This window comes from Panthera leo, chromosome C1, assembly GCF_018350215.1.
Source record: "Panthera leo isolate Ple1 chromosome C1, P.leo_Ple1_pat1.1, whole genome shotgun sequence".
NCBI classification, from domain to species: Eukaryota; Metazoa; Chordata; class Mammalia; order Carnivora; family Felidae; genus Panthera; species Panthera leo.
The window spans coordinates 218659533-218665568 of record NC_056686.1 but is presented as its reverse complement, the minus strand read 5'-3'; positions in this window follow the sequence as shown (position 1 = coordinate 218665568).

The following is a 6036-nucleotide window of genomic DNA, read 5'->3' as shown; positions in this document are numbered from 1 at the left end:
CTCTCGGGGTTCTGGTCCTGCTCACGGTCACGGCCGCGGCGTCACTTTGGAGAAGCGTGCGTCCCATCCTCGCAATCTTCCGCCGCGCGTACCGGAGGTCCTGGCCCAGAGCAGCGCGCTTCCCCCAAGGGGCCAGCAGGCAAGGAAGGAGCCACCTCCCAGCGCGGGACCAACCTTGCCCCTCAGAAAGAGGGGCCCTGCTCTCACGTGTGCGAGTCAGGCGCTCAGGCGATGCCCCGGGGCGGCTCGTGGTCTCACGGCAAGTGGACCGGGGCGGCCCTGCCAGGGGCCGCGGTTCATCCTGACACCCTTCCACTGCGCGCCCCCGGGGAAGCGGTGTGGACGCGGATCTTAAGGACGCGTTCCCAAACGGCATGAGCTCAGCCAAGGAAGCAAGGGCGCGTGAGCAGCGGGAGCGGAGGGTGGGGAGCGCAGGGGGCACCCCCACGTCCCCGGAGGGCCGAGGCCCTTGCCCAACGCCGCCGCTCTGCACCCACTGTGCGGAGGCCGCCTCTGCGCCTGGGGACTCGACCTGCTATCCCAGCCTCCCGGGACTGGTTGAGGCCTGACCACCTGGCACCTCCCTCTGCTGCAAGGCTTTCCTCGCCCCCTGCACCCCTGCTCCGGGCACAGACCTCCTGTGCTTTGCAGCCTCCCCGGGCCCTTCCAGGGGACCCAGAGGGGAAATCGTCCAAAAGGGACACTCGCTTTTCCACCCCCGGCCTGTTTCTCCCCCACATCTCCTCTGGCTCAGGGGGCAGAACCTCTGCTCATCCTTCCATCAGACAAGACCCCACACCAGTGCCTTGTTCCCCGCTCACACTCGCGCCCCCCCATGCCCGTGTGCCCCCGCGCCCCCCTCACACCCACGTGCCCCCCAAGTCCGCAGCCCCCCCCACACCCACACCCAACACCCGAGCAAATGTTCTCAGGCCTAATCTCAAATCAGTTCAGACCTGCATACCTTTACCTCTGACTCCTCCACAGACCCCCTCATGTCTTACTAGGACGATTGCAGCAGCCTCTCAGCCGGCCCGCGTCCCGCTCTTGACGGGCACCATGCACGTGCACCAGACCAGCTGATGGCGGGGTGTCCCCGGGGGTTATCTTCCCTTTTCTGGCTCACTCTGTTAGTACCCAGATGATCCTGCTACAAATAATTAACACCTTGACGTTTACCGAGGCGGGGACACGGGATCAGTGGCATGGGCACACCCGGGGGACCCCCGCTCCGAGGTCAGAGACGACGGTGGCGGCGGGAGGGCACCACGGGCATCCGCCGGTCCACATTTCGAAATGAAAACCACACCCAGCAGTGGCCGGGTGCTCCCCGCCCCCCACCTGCACCCTTGTAATCAGCGGGCCCTCCCCCCATTACAGGCTCTGCGACCAAGGGGGACCAAGGGGGAGCCGGGTGGGCAGGATGCTGTGCAGCTTACGGGACCAAGAGGAAAGGGGCCATAAAGGGTTAATTAAAGGGGCACGGGCATCCCAGCCCCTCGCCGGCGTGGACGTTCACAAGCCTTTGTGAGAGGCCCCGAACATGACAACTGCGGTCCTAACGTACCCCCTGTGGCTCACCTAGCACGGAGAGACCAGAAATGTCTGCCTGCCCTGCTCCCCCACCACGAGCCCTCTCCCCTCACTAAGGAACTGGGTGGTGTGGGTGGGGGTGGAGGGAGAGGCGAGATCTGCAGACGGGCCATCCTGGGGCCGGCCAGGTAGCCAGCTGGTGCCCGGCAGGTGCCCCTCAGCGGCACCCCGGCAGCCCGCCAGGCCCCTGGGCACGGCTTGTCACCAGCCACTGCCGTTCCCAGAGGCTGTTATCTCCCCTCCCCCGGCACACAGAGGTGCATTCCAGAATCTCCTACTCCAGACATGGTTCTTAATGACCAGTGACATTGCCATCCAGGAGCACATTAGAAATGCCACCTGTCTACGCCCCCCCACCACCGACCTGCCCCCATCTTCCTCCCGCTCCCAGACAGCAGCACGCAAGGGCCTCTCCCGTCAACCCAAGGCTGTGCCCGGCTGACCTGGGACCTCCCAGTGGGCGGTGGCACCGGGCCTCTCCTCGACCCTGCCCGAGGGCCCGCGGCACCCAGACCTGCCCCCTCTCCGGGCTCCTTCCTTGCTACGGAGGGCTGTGGTCAGGTCACAGCCGCACCCTCCCCTGCATGGCACGCCCTGACCTGTCTCCTCAGGGATATCAGGAGCAGGCAGCGCCTCTGTCTGTGCTGACATGGCTGACGGGTTTCAACTCGGCTGCGGATTCTGATTCATCGGGAAGGGCTTCCTAGAGCATTACGTTAAGAAGGATTCTGAGGCGGTATCTGCTAGGCTGGCCGTGCGCGTCCTGGGACGGGGCTGCCCTGGGATCCAAGCGGTCCCGCTCTTAGAGCCCATGGCGGCCACAGGGCGTTCTCACCTCCACGGGCTCCTTGCAGGCCCCTCCCGCCTGTCTGCCCAGAGGAGCCTCCAGGTACGTAGCTGAACAGGCACGAGGGACCGAGGGGCCGTCCTTCACCGCGACCCTGCCAGAGCAGTGGCGTCAGCCTGAGACCCCGGTAGGAGTCCACACCTTCTCCATCCAGGAAGCAAGGGGCGGGGTGTCTCCTGCACCCCTGGGAGACGGGTTTTTCTCCTGGGTGTGCTGTGCTCCCAGGAAGCGAGCCTCACCCTCTCCAAGGAGCAGGTCGGATCCCTACGGGCCAGGCGGGGGGGAGGGGGGCGGGGGGTTCGGGCCTAGAACCAAGTGTCCCAGGGTGGTGCCCAGCACCTAGGAGATGCCTGGACCAGTCCTGCCTCTGTCTGGGAGGTCACTGCCTACCCACCCCACTGCTGGAGCCTCCCTGCTCTCCTGGGACCACATGGCTTTGTGTAAAGGGCGCCTCTGAGACGCTCAGTACAAACCCCTCATTTGACGAGCAGCAGAGGGTTGCTGCGTGCGGTGCAGGCCGCGGGGAGCAGAGCCCCAGAGGCCCAGAGAGCTGCCCACGTCCGGCTCTCCCCGCAGCCGGACCTCCGTCTCCCCGAGGAGAGCACACGCCTCTTGCACGCGTACCCGGCCTCCCGCGCGTCCGAAACCCACTCACGCTGCAAACAGCCTCCCTGAGCTCCACGCTGGGAGCCTGAGCGCCAGCCCCGTGTCAAAGAGCCTATTTAGAAAGATGACCTATTTTTAGCTGAATCTTCTGCCGGTTGCTAAATATCTGTTTAAATACATGAATTAACACATCTGTCAACAGTACTTAGAGTGGGACTAAAACACGCTCTCACGGAGGAAGGTAATTTAAAACAAAACACGCGGCATAATGAGCAGCTTGGAGCCGAGGCCCCGGGCGAGGCTCCCGCACGCGGCCCTTGTTCTGCGCTCCTGGGGGCCGTGCCCCTGGCAACCCGGGCCGGGCCGCCCCTCAGACAGGGCCAAGGGCGCCACGGGCCGTGCGGTGCCCGAGCCGGATCCGCCGGGGCCCAGTAGCAGCGTGTCTGTGTCACCCGGGGCCATGGACCGCGCAGAAGGAGCCCACGGCTGCCCGGAACAGCATTTGGAGGGCCGGAACATCCATCCCGCCCTGCAGAGCTCGGGCTCATCCTGGCAGCAGGCGTCGGGACGGCCTGGAGCCCGCTGTGCTGGGACCCGACAGGGGCCTGCAGGGGGACAGGCCGGAGCCCTTTCTGGGGACCCCTCCCCCTTGCCTGCAGCCCTCTGCCATCCTTCCCAGGTAGCACCTTTGACCACCCCATGGCCAGGATTCTCAAAGGATGGACCCTGGCCGGTGGGGTCTCATCCTGCTCTCGATGGGGGTCCTTCCAAGCACCAACGCAGCCGGCATCAGAGAACCCGACTTCACCCAGACGTGCCACTTCCTTGTCACATGACCTCCAGAAAGGCACTCCTTCACCCGCTGCCTCAGTTTCCCCTATGGGCCGTCGCACTGATCGGAAGCACAGGGAATAGTTCAAAGGTCTTGGAGCGGGCAAATTGGAACATCGTCAGCGTTCCTCTGACAACACGTTATGAAGCCACCTACCCCACCCCTTCCTCGCCTTAATTTCCCTCAATGGATATTGGGGCTGGAGGAGGCAAAACAGAGAGGGACAGGGGCGCCTGGTGGCTCAGTCAATTAAGTGTCTGACTCTTGATTTCGGCTCAGGTCATGGTCCCACGGTTCATGAGTTCGAGCCCTGAACCAGGCTCTGGGCTGATGGCCGGAGCCTGCTTGGGTATCTAAATAAATAAATAAATAAATAAACTTTAAAAAAAAGTGGAGAAGGACAGACAGCACCCTTGCATGGTGGGCAGCTGTGAGAGAGATGTGTGGGCCCTGGTGAGATGAAGAAAGACCCAGAAAACCAACAAAGGTGTTCCTGGTCTTCATGGAGGACAAGGGACTCTGGGCCAGGACTGGACAGACAGACAGCTGCTCCAGGGGCTCTGTAGGGACCTGGCCCATCCACAGGTCCCTAGAGACAGGGGAGTCCCTTGTTCCAGGCTGAGCTTTGAGCCGATCTGCTCCCGTGGCCCCTACACCATCCCCCCCTCTCCGTCCGCCTCCAGCCCCCTGCTGACGGCAGCAAGAAGGCCCCGGAGCCTCTCAAACAGGAGGTAGATGAGCACGGGGTCTGCAGGTGCCCCAGGATGGCAGAAAAGTGACCACTCGCCTTGGGGATAATAATCTCGTGACCATTGTCTTCAGTTGATGGGACAGGAAAGATCCGTGAGGCTACCAGGGGAACCGGGGGAAGGTGTGTTCTATCTTTTTACAATTACCTACTGTCATTTCTGAAGATGAGGAGTGATTTCCAGAATTACAAAGACGTTTAGTTACGATGCCAATAGGAGTGACACTGATGGGAGACATCTTGGCTGTGTAGACCTTCGGGAATCCAAAAGTAATAAAATCCACGTACGATGTTGTCATCTAGAAAACAAGAATGCTACACAGCCGTGAGACTGTTTTTGAACAAATATACCAAATCTGATGTGTGTGCCTGATCGCGAGAAGAGCCAGGACTGCCCTTGGGAACCACCATTCTTCACGAAGTTCTACCAAGCGATGAAGAGGCTCCTTCTGAGCCTTTCGTGCAGTGTGGTCCCCAAATCAGCAGCATCAGCATCACCCGGGGACTTGTTAGAAAGGTGGATTTTTGAGCCACACCCCAGGCCCATTGAATTAGAATCCACATTTTTTAACATTTTCTTTTTTTTTTAATGTTTATTTATTTTTGAGAGAAAGAGCATGAGTGGAGGAGGGGCAGAGAGAGAGGGAGACACGGAATCCAAAGCAGACTCCAGGCCCTGAGCTGTCAGCAGTGTCAGACGTGGGGCCCAAACTCACGAACCGCGAGATCATGACCTGAGTCGAAGGGACACTCAACCGACTGAGCCACCCAGGCGCCCCTAGAATCTACATTTTGATAAGATCTCCAAGATGCTTGCGTGCACACTTGAGTTTCAGAAACACCAATCTAGAGGATTCCGCTATGTCTTAACTGTGGGTAACACCTCACCAGATGGCCTGGAGCTGGCCAGGTCTGGTTTTCCAGGTCTGGGGTCATCTTCTCCCACCTCCCCACACTCCCCTGGTGAACAGAGTCGTGTGTGGACAGGTCTGTTCATCTGTTTCTGTCTCTCTTTGCTGTTCCTGCCCAGAACTCATGTGGCTTCCAGAGACACTCTTTGGAGCTTCGACGGGATGACTCCCTGGGCTTTAGATGGAGACAGATATGATCCGAGCTGACAGCTGTCTGCGGGACTTGCCCACTTTCTTGATACGAAATTTCTTCTCCGATTTCCCCTGTTTCCCATTAAATACCTCTCTGGCAGTAGCAGCTAGGATTGAAAACAGCCTGTCTGGGTTTTGCCTCTTAACTATGATTTTCCCCTCGTGTGCATCTCTGCAGGTGAAGAGACAGGTGAACCGAGGCTCCAGGGAGGGACGCAAGACAGAGAGCTGGTGCTCAGACGGGACTCCCAGCCGTCTCTCCACTCAGAGTCGAGCAGCGTGTTGACACTCCATCTCTCAGTTCATG